The 17091-nt window shown below is 38.3% G+C and overlaps 1 protein-coding gene across 1 annotated transcript in view; it reads right to left on the reverse strand.

The window, feature by feature from the left end:
- The window catches only part of SPOCK3 (SPARC (osteonectin), cwcv and kazal like domains proteoglycan 3), a 131139-nt gene that overhangs the window by 93827 nt on the left and 20221 nt on the right, over nt 1-17091 (reverse strand). The window lies entirely within an intron of this gene.

Here is a 17091-nt window from a genome sequence, read left to right on the forward strand (position 1 = left end):
TCACAGAGATCCTGGCATCTCTGTTCTTGGGGATTTTCAAGATATGACTGGAAAAAATCCACAGATGACCAGATCAATCAGTGTTTCAACAGTTCCAAACCTGAGTGGAAGGCTATATTATAGGTCACTCAAGGGTACTGTGCAACTAAAATTTATCTGAATTGATGACTATTTATAGTATTATAATACATCCATACTCTTAACTCCAAATATTTGAATAGAAGGAACAATTCTTTTCTACTGTCCTTTTGTAACGTACTACTATGCTCCTTATTCACCTATGAGATATACAGTGAATGGTACAGGGACCTTATGAATAAACAATACATAAAAATTAAGTATCATCCAATTAATGATTATGGAGCATGCATGACAGAAACTCAGCCTAGAGAGTTTTTAGTTTTTAATTTCCAAACTTCTAAGCACCACATCATACAATACCTACGTTATTTCATTAGTATTTTTCCAGACTATACATATAAAATTCAAAATTGGGCAACAGATGCATTTACTGATTGGGCTTATATACTGAATCCAAAAAACTGAAGATGCTGTACGAAACACAAATAAGAAATATATTAAAAACAGTCTTCTGCTTTTGAAATAGGGAAAATAGAGTCTTCAGCACAAAAGTGATTCAAACTATGTATGTATTTATGTAGCCTGCCACTAACTTTTGAAGAATATACAAGTCTCGTAGTAAAGTGTGCAAAATACATTACACATCTGGATGAATTACTGGAGTAGATTACTACATATGCCTTTTGTTAGTCTTTCATAGAAATAGAAGCAAAAGCTTCCTAACCACTGTCCACAAAGAAAGAAAGCATTAGACTAAAAATATTATTTGTTCACATAAAACCATTAAAAAGTTTGAATGAAAAATACTACTAATATATGGAAGTGTTGAAAATGTCATCGCAAAACTGAGGAAACATGTTAGGAGTTACCTTCTATGCTGTCAGCATGCAAAGCACTTTTTAACATAAGTAGTTAAATAGCTACAAAATCTATAACTTGAAAAACGTCTTGAAAGATTTCTTGGGATGTGCTGGGAAAGGCTTAAACCAATTTCCTGTAACTTCTGTGACTCCCTTCTACAGCCACTCTGTATCTCGGTAAAATCTTCTGCTCCATCAGTTTGGCAGAAACCCAGAAGTCCGCAGCAGATAACACACAACATAATAGGACAGGAAAAGTACTTTTCTTTCCCCAGTGTAAAATATGTGAGCAAGATACTTAAATATTTGACTATATTAAATATAGGCACTTACATATACTAGTGATGCATATATATTTTTCTCCACTCAGAACTAATTATACACACCTCTGTTGGCACTGACTTTTTCACAAGGTATTTATGGTCTTCTTACAATAACTAATCTATTCACAGAACAGTATTATTTATATTTTTACCTCTTTTTTTCTGTTTCTAGAACCATTCTAATTGTATCTGCTTGTACCTCACACTACAGCACATAAGATATCCCTTCTACAATATACAGTCAAATTTTTAAGTTCCAGCAAAACTACTAGTGTAATACCTAGCAATAGAGCAAGAATTACAGCAACACAATCTCTGTACTAAAACTAACTTGCCTTTCACATTTAGACAAAATCAAAATGCTGAATGGGAACATTTTTCAACTGAATTAATTTAGCTATTTTGTAAGATCAAAAATGCTGCTCTTCCTATCTTTAAAAAAATAATTATTAATGAAAACCTAAAATCTCCCTCAAAACTGATTTGTCAGTATCTGATCGTGTGGAAGAACTAGTTTTCCTTGATGGGACCTTATTTGTGTTTCCTGATGGGTTCATCTGTGGATTTAATTATATGAAATTAAGCATTTCCAGTCACAAGAGACAATGATCTTAGGTCTCATCCTGTAAATCAAAAAAAGATACAATATTCTGCAATACAAAAATAACAAAAGTTAAACATACTGAACATATTGATAACCACAGAACAGAATGAAAAAAGCCATCTCCTCAGTTCTTATCAATTATTAGAGCTGAGATGGAAAAGAAATCAAACAAGCGAGCTAATTTTGCTGGAACTGACTCTGCAATTGCTAGCCAACTGCATCTTGTCAACAGTTCAGAAGGTTGATAGTGACAGTTCAGATAGAAGCAAGTTCACAGGGGAACATTTAAAAGACAGACTGAAATGTTTTAGTGTTAAGAAATTGAAATTAATTTTACTGCTGCAGAACCCAAATCAACCATTGTATTTGATATTTCTCAAAGATCAGGTCTTGGATCTCTGAGTCTGAAAGTACTGCTTTGAAGACAGCAACAGCCTGCGGTTTTAATAACCAGTCGTTTCTTTTAAGGTCCCTCCGTAGTGACAAAAATCACTAGAAATTAGAAGGACTTATCTTGAGTTACAATGCTCAAGTAAGCTAATGGATCTTGTACTCCTGAGTATGAGGCAGAAAAACTGACATGTGGACACTGATTCTTCCAAATCTAAACCATTCAGAGAGTTGTATGCATTTGATTAGCGTAGGACTAAATTCTGAACAGTTACTGAACATCTATTTTCTTCTGGGCTGAAAAGTAGTTTTACTCTGAGAAGCAGAATGGTCTTACCAAAAAAAGGCTAGGACAGGGACAGCTCCTGTAGTCTAACAAACCTGTTTTCAGGCCTTCCTCACAAGTTGAATCTTGACAGCATAATAGAGGCATGGCCAAAACTTTATGTGTTTGTAGTGAGTCAAGGTTTAATGTGATACCCAATCATACTCATTCAATAATGGCTACTGTTCCCAGCTGATCCAGAAGATTAAACACATTAAGTGGAAGAAATGCCCTAAACAGGCTGGAAAATGGCCATTCCTCCCCCCCCCCATTTATATTAAGTCCACCACCTCAAAGAGTGAGTTTTATTAAATTCTCAGCAAAGAGCAAGACTGCCTTCAAGGCACACAGCCCTGTACTATACTTAGGAACTGGGGGGGATTTTTAAGTCATTATGGTATCATCTTTACGTGTCTATAGATATGTTTTCTAACGGAGTATTACTTTGGTAGCGTGAAATAACCACTGAGTGTAGGATGAAGTTACACACATGACAAGGCTATATCAGTAAACACTGGTTCTATTATCAGAAAATCACAACTTGAAGACCATTGAAGAAACCCCAGAGGTGCCTTCAAAAGGACATGAATACAAGATGTCTTCGAAGTACAAGAACAGAATTGTATCAATTAATATAAAATGAAATAAAACCAACCAGTTACTGATCACTAAAGAAATTCAAAGTGAGAGATGGGCAGACCTGATTTTAGAAGTAAAGCTGAACATGTATAGAATTATCCATGATCCACACAAGCCAGGATGTCTTTTGATAGCAAGTAAAAACTAGTTCCAGTGCCACCAGACACCAGAACTGAGAATGCAAAATTGATCGAGGATGTGTAGCAGTATACTATAGAACACAATCATTAAAGTGAAATCTATGTATCCTGACTGCTTATAACAGTATCCCATCCTTGAGATTCAGTTGCAATTTGGACACAATACATTAAAACTTCATCCACTTCCTTCTACACTTTCAACCACAGCCCTTATATGACCTCAGCACTGTTATTCTAACTAGCCAGACAATTACAGGTTCTTATCATTTCTGAGCAGCAAACTACGAATTCGCACAATGAAGTATTTGAAATAACATACACCTATAACACAAAACTGTTTCATCAAGAATAAAAGTCATTCAAATCTTGACATTTTCATGTAAGATTAACTGACAGTAGGGATTCTGTCTTGATTCAAAGCCTTATTTAACTGTACCACTGAAATAACAGCAGTTACAGCCACAGCCAAAAACAAAGAAAGTTACTTAGTGTGGTAGGTTGAGAGAGGGCTTAGCTCTCCCTCCTCCACAAAGAGTAAGAAACCACAGCTAACTCAGTCGAAGAGCAAAAGCTATATATTTACAAGCATATATGGAAAGCAGGTTATATATATAACACAATATATACAGGTATTTACAATATATACACAGAAATACACAGCAAAGACAAATAACACAACAAAAATCCCTCCCTCAGGGAGGGATCCCCTCTTTGGAACCCCCTCTCTCCCCCCCTTACCTCCCTTTTTCCCCAAAAAGGGGTTAGAGAGAGAGAAAGGCAAGTTATTAAGGAAAAGAGTTGCTAGCAAGCTTCAAAAGCCCATGCAGGATTAGTGTTTGCTTATCTGAAGGCCAAGTCCAGCAGTTCGCAGAAGAAGCAGGCAGGGAGAACAGGCTGAAACACCAAACTCCCCCAACTCCCAAACCCAACTGAACTGAGGAAAAAATTTTCCAACCGCTTCACAATCTAAAGCTGAATTTTTGTTTATCAACCAATGAAATTCGTTTAGAATATCAGAATGTTTTGGTTCTAGTACCAAAAACATTTGCCAGTGTGTTCCAGCAGTGTTTGTTCTTAAAGGCACAGCCTCAAACGACCACACTTAGTTACACAAATCCAGCTCCTAACCAGAAGTCTTTTGATAAGGTGAGATTCCTTGACACCAAGTAAGTTTTCAGATACCTTTTTAGCAGCACTTCTGGAATATCATTTTTTCCTCACATAATTTTCAGTCAGTTTAGCAGAGCAGTGTAATCTAGCAAATTTTATTCCACCAAAATGCAGTGGTTTCCATTTGTAACTTTTAAAACCATTGCAACTATTGTTTTCTAAATTATGGTCTATTAGTCTCACTTATTGTCAGTCATCATCCAAAAATCTGATTTATTTGAAGTTTATAATTAATTCCATGGGGTTTATATAAAAGCATAAAACTACACATGCACACCACAGAAGAAACAAAGCTAATTTAGGTGGAGTTGAAGCATGCAGCTACCTCATTCTCTTCAAATGAAGACATGCATAGTGAAACAGAAATACAGGAGGGGGCCTAAAGAGCACAGTGAGCCCCCTGGCCTAATCAATAAACAGTCCCCTGAGTATTACTATACCAAAATCATTACAGAGTAAATCTGTAAAAAAACATTGGTCTAAGCCTAGATCCTTCAGGATTTCTCCATACCTCAAGGGCATGAGCAAAAATATTTTCAGTGACTCCAGTAAGACATGGTAAATTTTCAAATGCCTAAATCCCATTCACTGATTCTTAAATTAAAATTAAAACCAAGATTTATGACAAAGCTTGGTTCTTACCTGCAAACTGCCAATACCAAATTTCTACTAACAACTTCAAACTATTAAGATAAAATACCAGAATCCACATATATGGTTATTCAACAGTTAAAGAAATTACGTTGTCCTACTTTCACAACCTTATTGCATCCCTAACATCCTCCCCTCCTTTCCGATCCACAAAAGCATTCTCTTATCTCAGCCCCTCAGGTCCTATGTCAGGTTATTATTGCCTTTAATCTCAAACTGAGCAGATTCGGACCTTGCCAGGATGACTGACAAAGGATAATCTCAGTTGCTGCAGAAAACTCTGCTGATGCTTCAGTACGTGACACACAAAGTCAGCACTGAACTCAAAGAGGAGCAGTGTATTAGAAAGGACTGTGCTGCTAGAAGCACTTTTTCTTCTATGGTATTTAAGGCTGGAGACTTGACTAAATTCTTGGCAGCCATAATTACAAGTGACATGACTACACAGACACCCCAAACAAAAAAGGGGGAGATTAGCCTTTCTAATGTCCAATTAGAAAATCACATTCTGCATTTTTGAGATTTCCCTATGCTTCAAAACCAATGAAAGTCTTCAATTTGCCTTAAAATAGAAATACATTGCTGAGCACTAAAATTTGCTACATCCTGCCCCAGGATGAGATTAATTTTAGCATTACCAAATGTTAATCATTTGTACAGCATACAGTGAAATATATTTTGGGTTCTTTCCAAATAGAAGACAGTTTGTGAGCTTCAGCCTCTTCCCACTATTTCTTTTGTTCTCTTGGTTTCTGAATTAAGCCCTGATGCAGTGCTCTAGACTAAGAATGAAGAAAACCCCACAACTACCTATTCTTCCTCATCAAATAGTGCTATCATTTCTGTTCAGAAATTTTTTGTAGCACTTCACTGAAGCTTGTATTTGTTAAAAGCCTAAAATGAGCTAAAAGGATGCAAAAATCAAATTAAACATACTTTTAACTGTATCTCAAGAATCCAGCCTCTATACTCACCTCTATTCAATTCCTGTAAGAACCTCCACAGCATTACACCTAAAAATTCTGTCAAAAATCACCTCACTCCATTTTTCATTTTACTGTATCAGTTTTCTAAGCCTAGCTTTCAGGAACATTTCCCTGCAGACTTGACCCAAAATCCACATAAAGCAAATAAATGTTTTTCCAATTATTTTCTTCACTCTGAGACTAAGCTTCACTATTATTTAATCACAATTAGAGGGAATAAATGAGTAAGAATAAGAATGGTCACAATTTACGCAGGAAAAGAGTCTTTGAAAGTACAATTAATTATAAGCATTTTATTAAATGCTTGTATTCACACTTCTAGCATATATCTAGTTGCGTTTTTCATACTGTCCTGAATTGTAACACAATAAAAGAATTACTGATCTTTTAAAAGCAGAAATAGGATAAGTAAATAAAAGGTATTGGTAAATATTAACACAGACTGTGCTCAGTTTCCTTCATTACAAAATATCAAATAGCATAATCTGTCTTATTAAAAGACTGCCATTAAATTATACTTATATCACTAATTAAACACATCCTCTTCTTTCCATTTTACAGTGATGTGACTATGGAATTGAAGTCTTTTTCTAACCAAAGTTTGTTAAATATGGCATATCAAATTCAGTAAGTTATTGTATGTGCCTGCCAGTACAAACCTAGATTTTCCCTACCCAAGTAAACCTTAGTGCAGAGGAGACTATTCTCGTAGAAAGCAGCTATGATCCCCCATTTCCAAAATGAAGACCAAGACTGAGAAAGAAAACATCATGGATAGTGCATTATTACTTCAATTTGACTTTGATTCTAAAAGTATATTATATAAATGAAGGACTTTTTCAGTCTGTATCTCCTCTTTGCCTGATCTTTCCTTGAAATGTTGACATTAATATTTGATTCCAATTTATCCTGTGAAGAATACAAGTTTTTGCAGCTATAAAATAAATTGAAATAACATTAAAAAAAAAAAAGGCAACACAACAGAAAAAAATTAGCAGTAAAACTAGCTGTACTTATAGAGAATGATGGCTCAGTGCAGCAGATTCAATGCTAACAACATTTTAGAATATCTTGATCTACTATAAAACTAGCCTCTAAAATAAAGTACATATTTCCTTTTCCTGACACTGAAGCTTGCAATAAAAGCCAGTTACATATCAACACTGGGGACTATGTCCTTAGTGCCTTTAAGGTGCTTCTACCTACAAGCACTGTGTGTCACACTGTCTTAGCTTTGGTGACAAACATGCAGTAGCAGAACGTCATGGCTTTCAATGTGCTAGCTATAAAATGAAAACAAAGCAACACAGCAAATCTTTGCAAATCAAATCCTAACAAGAGCTACAGTTAACATTTCATACTAGATTCCAACTCCCTTCTTCAGCCTACTGGAAATGTTCAGTAACAATGCACTTCGTTATATGTATGTTTTGCAATCATAGCTGAAGACTGTAATTTAATGCCCTATATATGCCACCTGCCTTCTGCTGGAAAGAGCCTAAAAGGGCACTTGAGTACATTAACATTTGAGTTCATTTCTTCTCAGTAATACTTTAAAGACAGACTGGAGTTTCCACTTTCAAATACTGATGATTTTGCCAGGATCAGTTGCAATTTGCTGCAGTGATAAAATCAAAAAAGTATTTTCCAGGTCATCAGCTACAACGCACCACACTGGAACAGCAATCTTCTCTGGGAAATCATAGAATCATGGAATAGTTTGAGTTGGAAGGGTCCTTTAAAGTCTTTAACTACATGAGGTTGCTCAGAGCCCTGTCCAACCTGACCTGGAATGTTTCCATCTACCACCTCTCTGGGTAACCTTATGTCTAGTTCAACTCTATCCTCTTTTAATTCAAAACAATTATTCCTTGTCCTGCCACAACAGGCCTCACTTAAAAGATTGCGCCCATCTTTCTTACAGGCCCCCCCTTAAGTACAGAAAGGCTGCAATAAGGTCTCCCCAGAGCCTTCTCACATCCACGCTGAACAATCTCAATGTTCTCAGCTTTTCTTCACAGGAAAGGTGTTCCAGACCTCTGAGTATTTCTGTGGCTCTCCTCTGGACCTATTTGCAACAGGTCCATGTCTCTGCTGTGCTGAAGATTCTACAGGTTGACAAAATATTCCAGGCGAGGTCTCACCAGAGTAAAAGCAGAATCACATAATTACCTCTCCTCAACCTGCTGGCCATGCTTCTTTTTGATGCAGGCCAGCATGTAACTGACCTTCTGGATTGCCAGCACACATTGTTGGCTCATGTCTAGCTTTTCACCCACCAGCACTCCCAGGGTCCTTTCTCCACTGAGCTGCTCTCAATACCATCCTCTCCCAGCCTGTATTGATACTGAGGGTTGCCCCAAACCAGGTGAAGGCCCTTGCACTTGGCCTTGCTGAATCTTATGAGGTTCATCTGGGCCCACTTCTCAAGCTTGTCCAGGTCCCTCTTGATGGCGCCCTGTCCCTCTGGTGTCTCAACTGCACCACTCAGCTCAGTGTCACCTGCAAACTTGCTGAGAGTTCACTTGAACTGACTGTAGCTTGATCAGAACTGGCAAAATAGTTTTGGTAATACACAACAAAATCCAATCAAGCAATGTAAATGACAACTACAATTTAAGAACACCATTGATTTCAAAGTAGCAGTAAACCCACAGCGATGCCTAACAGTTAAAAAAACCCATTTAGCATAAAAGGAAGTGATGATTAATGTTGTTTTTTAACTTCTCAAACATAAGAAAAGGAATCACCACCAGCCACAGATACAAATCAAGGGCTAGGAAACTAAAAACAACTAATGAAATGGAAAAAAGGAGAAATATATAGTCAAACTTCAGGAAAGAAGGAGTAATCTTTAAATTAATTTAAGCTCAAACCAGAACTCTAATCATGTTTTTCCTTATCAGATGGAAATTTGTTACTGCTGAAATTCAAAGTCAAAAGCATCCAATATATTTTTTGTTCCTTGTTTAGGCAGAAGCCAAATCACATACAAAGACTGTATAGGACTAACTCAGCCTCTTTATTTGGTATTGCTTTCAGAATCACAAATGATATTCATGTCCTACTGCAAATTAAAAATTGTTTTTCATACTTCTCATCTGTTGCTTGACTTCTAAAAAAGTTCATATTAGGACTTCATGCTGGATGCAGCTGCCTAAACATTAGCTTACCTAGGAGAGTCCACATATCTACATGGGGTTGTTGTATATGACACAATGGTTAAGGGAAATTTGCACACAATGACATCAAGATGATCTCAATTTAAGGTACTAAATTTAGTGGCTATAATCAATTCCCTTCTTGTTAAGCAGGGAGGTTATTACAGCATAGTTTTCTGCATTTATTCTTAATACAGTTTGGTTTTAAATATAATTATTTAAATGAAAGTATTTCTTCTATTACAACTGGCATAAAAACACACAAATATTGAGATATGTCAGCTTTTGTAAGTAAACTGAGAACCAATTCAGTATATGACTCAGCCAAAACTTCACTGAAGTTCTGTCTAGTAAATGGGTTTGATCTAAAAGGAATGCAAATAAAGTTCTATTCAAATGTAATAGGAAACTCCTGGAACTATTTGGAATTGCATAACATTTTACCTTGCCTGGATCATATGGGAAGTCCCCTTTGAATGCCAGTACCCGGTAAAGGGGCTTCAGAATAGTTTATTCCAGTCTTACACAACTGAAAACTTCTTATTGCATACAGAATAGCCCTCTTTGATAGCATCATACCAATTAATAGTCTTTCAGACAGCAAAGAGAAGCAAACTATATTCTGATTATAGATGCTACCAAAATTCATCCAGCAGTAAGATGTGTAGCTGGCTTGTTATGTTTTATACAATTCCTACCAAACAGATACTCACCGTTTCAGACTCACCGTTTTTAACATTATTGTTGCCACACAATAAGCCAAGACCATACAAACTCTTCAGTGAAAAAGAACATTTTATTGAAAAAGCATTTACAGTTACTGCAAAGAAAAAGTAAATCATACTGACATGAACCATTGTAGCTGATTTTCCAAAACATATAGAAGGGGGTGCATGTATGTTTAGTTTGCCCTCTGGTGGCAACTTCCAGCCTTGGCTACATTTAGAGGAGAGAACAAGAACGTGTATTAGGTCAGTATAATTAAGGTAATAGCTATGTTACAGTCATATGTTTTAGCACACAACTGTAGCTGTTACCTTGGTATTCCTCCCCCAGTTTCTGGCTGCATACCTTTAAGTGTCTACCAATACAATGGTACAGATCCAGACTTTTGGCCACAATCAGCATATTTTTTTAAATGAAAGAATGTTTATCCTCCAGGAAAAATATGCAGAAGGAAGACAGACAATTTTGCAGTACAGAAATAACAGGCACTAGACTTCAGCAAATCAGAGGATAAAAACAGTTTCTCAAAAATACTTGTGAAACTGTCTGTATAGGGCAACAACAAATACTACTCAAAAGTAGATTGTTGCCACTGTAGAACTCTAAGTGCAGAGAATTCAATTCAGTAGTATTTGGGAAATGTTTCTTGGCAGTTTGATGAAGAAATTCACAGTAAGACAGAAACAAAATCTAAGTACCAGTGGCTACTGAACAATAAAATTAGATGTCCTTTCACATCTCCGTAGGGGATCAGATCTGCACAGAAATACCATGCTGAAAACCTCAATTTTCAGTTGTAGACACTTAGTCAGGTAACAGTGATTTAACGATATGCGATTGTGATTCTGAACATCAACACAACAAATTGTTCAGCACGCAACAGGACACTAGTTGTTTAAAAAACAAACTCCTTCCCATTTTCTTCTCCCCAAACTGCAACACAAATATACGCGTAGTCAGTACTACAGTCACCCTTTTTTTGAAACAAATTTGCTTGGTAGATTCTCAAAGGGGCTTTCTTTTGCACAAAGAGTTTTAAGTGTAGGAAAGCTTAAAGGACCAAAGGCTTCAAGAGTTGGCAAATTAAGCCTGTATTTTCAGCAAACACTGACATCAGCACTTTATCCCAATGAAAATTCTAAGCAGTCCTGCAGTCCATTATTGCCATGTCCAAGAAAAGTATTCTGATTGCAAACTTCCAATAAGCTGCCAATTCTGCCTTACATGCCAAGCAAATGCACAGAGGCAGATGTCCAAACTTTTGGAAAGACTAAAAGCAAGATGAGAATGTGTATTACCACCTAATGACTGCCCATCAGCTGAAGCTAAATATTTGCTTGCTGTACTCTGTATAATATAGCCAAGAAAAAGGGACTCTTATATGCAACTAAATAAAATAACAAGAGGTCTATTGACATACGCCTAACAAATATTAGTGCATCTGAGCCAATTACTTAGTTTAAAACAGCCTGCAAAGAGGATAGTGCCAAAATTCCAAATTCTTTCTGAATATGTTTTATAGATGAATATGGAAGTTGTGGATGGAGTGATTAAATAATTATCTTCCTTAGTTACGGTCCTTTTAACTATACTGGAAATGAGTAGCATCTTTTGCCTTAACTTTATCAAATCCCCACTTATCTTGATTTGTATAGTAAAGGAGATTAGAACTGATGCAATGCTGGTATCACAGTACATTAGAGGTTGGAAGGAACCTCAAGAGATCATTATGTCCAACCCCCCCGCCAAAGCAGTATCACTTCGAATAGCCCACACAGGAATGCATCCAGGTGGGCTTTGAAAGTAAGGAGACTCCACAACCTCTCTGAGCAGCCTGTTCCAGTGCTCCGTCACCCTCACTGTAAAGAAGTTTGTCCTTATTCTGAGGTGAAATCTATGTTCAAGCTTAAACCCATTGTTTCTTACTACTGTGCACCACCAAAAAGAGCTTGGCCTCCTCCACTTGACACCCACCCCACAGAGATTTATAAACATTGATGAGATTCCCTCTCAGTCTTCTCAAGACTAAACAGCCCCAGGGATCTCAGTCTCTCTTCATAGGGGAGATGAAGTCCCCTAATCATCCTCATAGCCCTCCATTGAATTCTCTCTAGCATTTCTCTGTCTTTCTTGCCCAAACCTGGACACAATAATCCAGGGGTGGTCTCAGCAGGACAGAGCAGAGGGGTAGAAGAACTTCCCTAGACCTGCTGGACACACATTTCTTGATGCACCACAGGATATCATTGGCTTTCTTGGCCACAAGGGCACATTGTTGTTCCATGGAGAACTTGCTATCCACCAGCACTCCAAGGTCCTTCTCCATGGAGCAGCTTTCCAGCAGGCCAGCCCCTAACCAGTACCGGTGCATGTATTATTCCTCCCCAGATGTAGGACCCTGCACTCATCCTTATTGAACTGTATGAGGTTAGCCTGCACCCAGCTCTCCAGCCTGTCCAGATCTCATTGGATGGCTGCACAGCCTGACAAGGTTTCTGGTCTGCATCAGGAACAGTGTGGCCAGCAGGAGCAGGGAGGTCATTCTGCCCCTGTACACTGCACTGGTTAGGCCGCACCTCGAGTACTGTGTCCAGTTCTGGGCCCCTCAGTTTAGGAAGGATGTTGACTTGCTGGAGCGAGTCCAGAGAAGAGCAACAAAGTTGGTGAGGGGTTTGGAACACAAGCCCTACGAGGAGAGGCTGAGGGAGCTGGGGTTGCTTAGCCTGGAGAAGAGAAGACTCAGGGGTGACCTTATTACTCTCTACAACTACCTGAAGGGAGGTTGTAGACAGATGGATGTTGGTCTCTTCTCCCAGGCAGCCAGCACCAGAACAAGAGGACACAGTCTCAGGCTGTGCCAGGGGAGGTTGAGGTTTAGGTTGGATGTTAGGAAAAAGTTCTATACAGAGAGAGTGATTGCCCATTGGAAGGGGCTGCCTGGGGAGCTGGTGGAGTCGCCATCATTGGAGGTTTTCAGGAGAAGACTTGATGGGGTGCTTGGTGCCATGGGTTAGTTGATTAGGTGGTGTAGGATTGGTTGATGGGTTGGATGCGATGATCTTGAAGGCCTCTTCCAACCTGGTTTATTCTATGTATTCTATAGTGCCAGCCAGCGCCCCAGTTTTGTATCCAGCAAACTTGCTGAGGGTGCTCCCAATCCCCTCATCCAGGTTGTTGATAAAGATACTGAACAAAACTGGACCCAATACGGATCCCTGGGGAACACCACTGGCCACAGGCCTCCAAGTTGACTCTGTGCCACTGATGACAATCCTCTGACTTCTGTTGTCGATCTAGTTTGCAATCCACCTCACAGACCAGCCATCTATGCTGCGTTTCCTGAGCTTTTCTATGAGGCAGTTATGGGAGATGGTATCAAAAGCTTTACTGAAGTCAAGGTATAGGACATCCACTGCTCTTCCCTCATCTACCCATTTGGTCACAGTTTCATAGAAGACTATCAGATTAGTCAGACAGGATCTCCCCTTGGTAAATCCATGTTGGCTACTCATGATAACCTTCTTGTCTTCCATATGGTTAGAGGTAACCTCCAGGATGAGCTGCTCCATCGTCTTTCCAGGGATGGAAGTGATGCTGACTGGTCTGTAGTTACCTGGGTCCTCCTTCTTGCCTTTTTTGACATTTGCTTTCTTCCAGTCAAAAAGTCTGTTATTATTGTTTGCTGCACTGAAGTGCCTTTGTATCATTTTGAAATGACAGCACTATGCCTTTGTGACTTTTGCATTTCTATCTCAAGTAGTTTTGATACTTGAGTATATGGTGGAGTAAACAGACAGCCTTCTGTCATAAACCAGATTTTTTGACACAAGTACACACAGCCTGCCTTCTTGCTTCTCCCTTATCTCTTTACTACATGCAAAAAAAGACAGAGACAGACACTTGCAAGAAATAAGCTGCTGGAAAGGAGGGAAAAAAGCTCCTAAGAATATCTGCCTAGTCTGTAGCAAAAAGATTTAACTGGTTATCAGTGGATAAAAGACATTTTACTAGTCCAAATTCATGATTTCTTTACCACTGACATTAATTCTGGCATCACTTTTTTGTTTGATTTTTGAAACTACATTCTGAAATTGCACAAAGATTTCTTTCCTTTCAGGAGTAATTCATCATTGTTCTTCCTTTCTATAGGACTTTTGTGATATTCTTAGCAAAAAACCAAACACATTCGCTTCTTGAACAGATATACGATTTTCAAGAAAAACATACCCACATGCATAGCTAAAAGCAATCTTTTCTTTGAAATTCAGATTCACCTATAATAATTCAGAATAAAAAACAGGTCACTGACAATAACATGTCATGAATCATAATACATCACGTAATATGAAACACAAAAGTAGTACCAGAGTTCATCTTAGCAATACTGATTATATTTTAAAGATGAACTGCCAATAAATTTGTCAAAACCAGATAGAAAGCTTGCCCTGTTCACCAGCTTGAAAATCCTAGTACCAAAAATGCTCTTCCGCTGACAGATGGAGTCCATAGGGCACCAGCAGAGACATTTCTCAAAGCAGGTCGCATGGTCTAACCCCAAACCCCTGGCTATGGCACTAGCCTCGGAATCAACTGTTGATCTGTCCAGTTCAACTGGCCCTTTCAAATCCCTTCCCTCTGACCAGAAGAACTGATTGAAAAACTGCAGAATCCCTTACCACCACTCTCAAGACTCTGTATTCCTTCTTGATACTCCTCAGACTGCTCCTGGATTTGTCACTGGTGCCCACAGTGGGCACAACAGCAGGAGACAGCAGTCAGTGGACTGTACAAGGCTTGGTAGTCTCTCATGGACATCCCTGATACATGCCCTAAGTAAGCAGCACATCTCTCTAGAGTGCATCAGGTCAGCAGACCTCTCAGGAGAGTCACCTATTATTATCACTCGTGTCTGTACTGCAGCCTCTCCCTTCAGAAGCTCTGTCCGAGCAGAGGCATCAGCCACCACTGGGGTAGGCGGTGCAGAGTCCCCAGCTGGAGCGGCAGCCTTTGCTCTCAGACAAGGAGCATTATAAATAAAAAGACTGCACGGGCTCCTCAGAACAAGAGATAATTACTTTCAAAGGGATTAGAGAATTAGGTTCAGTGGACAAAGTCTACCTCCAGAAGGAGAAATATATCTACCACCAGATGGTCACAGTTCTATGTAAAAAAAAAAAGACCAAAAAAAAACCACCACCACACACAACCCCTTTGCAAAGGCAGCTCAGGGCTTGCCAAAACCTTGAGAACTCATCTTTAGGCTATGCCAATACAGGTGAAGTCATAAGTCTATGGTCAGAGGGTACATGCAATTTGACTTACATCAGAATTAAGATTTATACTACATAGCAATAAAGCTACTTTGTCATATGACATTAGAAAAATGCATACGCACAAGAACTGTTTTCCTATTAGGGTGCCCTATAAGGGCACCTGTAAAGGCAACTGTATCTGTAAGGGCAACTGTAAAGTTCACTATTTTAAATTTCTACTGTGAAACTTCTCTGGAGGTTTTAAACAAAATACAACTGCTGAAAGAAATAAGCCATAAAAACACCACACTTTTTTCCAGTTTTAATGGTAAAAAACAAGAAGATGGGATTAAACATATCCTCCTCTACACTTGCTCACAACAAGTGATGTTTTATGAGCACTGAAAAACAAACTGCAAGACTATCAACTATAACTGAACCCCATACAGACTCAAGGAACTGGAGACAACACTTCCCTTTTTTTTTTTAAGAGGTTGGTATAACACTCAAAAAGATATGTAGCCGGGGTGGGGTGGGGGCAAGGCAGCAAACTACAATTTTCCCCAAGTGTACAATACCACTTAGCATTTGCTTTTAAAATCAATGACAAGCATCTCATCACTACCTTTATTCCTATGTACAACACAGGGCAGTATTGTTAATTCTGAAATATTTTTAAAAGCATCTGTATTCAACACCAGTACGCACTTATTCCCAGCTGCTCAAAAGTTCTTTGCTCACTTTACTCCATTAAAGCTTCCATTTAATGCACTCTAAGTGCATTAAAAAAGAAACCCAAGTGGTTTGTATTGCCCATTCATTTAGAACATTTTGATTCTTTCTTCCAGAATGTTTTCCTTAGTATAAACAGTGGCCCAAAATCACTTTGATTTTTATAAGCTGAAGGCAAGAATTCTCACAGTCCACAATAATATACTTTTTGACCAGCCAGAAAAAAACAAGTTTAATCAACAAATGTTTTTAAAATAACTTCTTGCAAAAACCTATTGACAGAGAGCCCCTTCTTCTCTTCAGCTTCTCCTTTGGCTGAAGGAGAAATGCTTTTAGTCAAACTATTTCAAGTGATAACAAGTCACCAAAATTCTTTCTTAGCCTGATGCACCCTTGCCTCTACCTCCCCCATATCACCCCCTTCTAAAAACAAAGCCTTAGGTGGGACCTGGCATTCACAGTATTTTTCCTTTGAACCCTCGCTGCCTCTCCAGCTAAAGATAAGTAGGACGAGATTTTTTAAAAATGTTTATAATGGAAGTTATTTCATTTCATAAAACACACTGAAAGGAGTCATCACATCCATTTTTGCAGTGCTTTTGGCATTTCTTGGCAAAGTCCCAAGCTTTTATCTGTGCATAGGTAACTTAATACATTATGCAATTATCTTTATTTTATTTTCCACTTCAGGTTCAAAACCAAACAGCTGCAGTGCACACAACTTACAAGCTTCACAACTTTTCTTTGTAGGAATAGAAGCAATAAATATTACACATTCACAGATAACCAGGGTATGACATCTATCTGGTATACACAAAGGTTGTTTGCTTCATTTCTTCTTCTCATATTTTTACCATTTTTTCCTGAAAATTATTTTCTACACTTGGATATGCGTACAAATTATACCTCATATTTGTGTCATTCTCACTTTACTTATGAAATCAAGGGGTTTCTGGAACATTGACCTTATCTGCCTTCATTTCCTGGTTCTTCTACAGAATTTACTACCAGTCCTTCCACTTGTTATTCTGATCTGCCACTTTCGAATGTT

Source organism: Dryobates pubescens, chromosome 1 (genome assembly GCF_014839835.1).
Source record: "Dryobates pubescens isolate bDryPub1 chromosome 1, bDryPub1.pri, whole genome shotgun sequence".
Lineage (NCBI taxonomy): Eukaryota > Metazoa > Chordata > Aves > Piciformes > Picidae > Dryobates > Dryobates pubescens.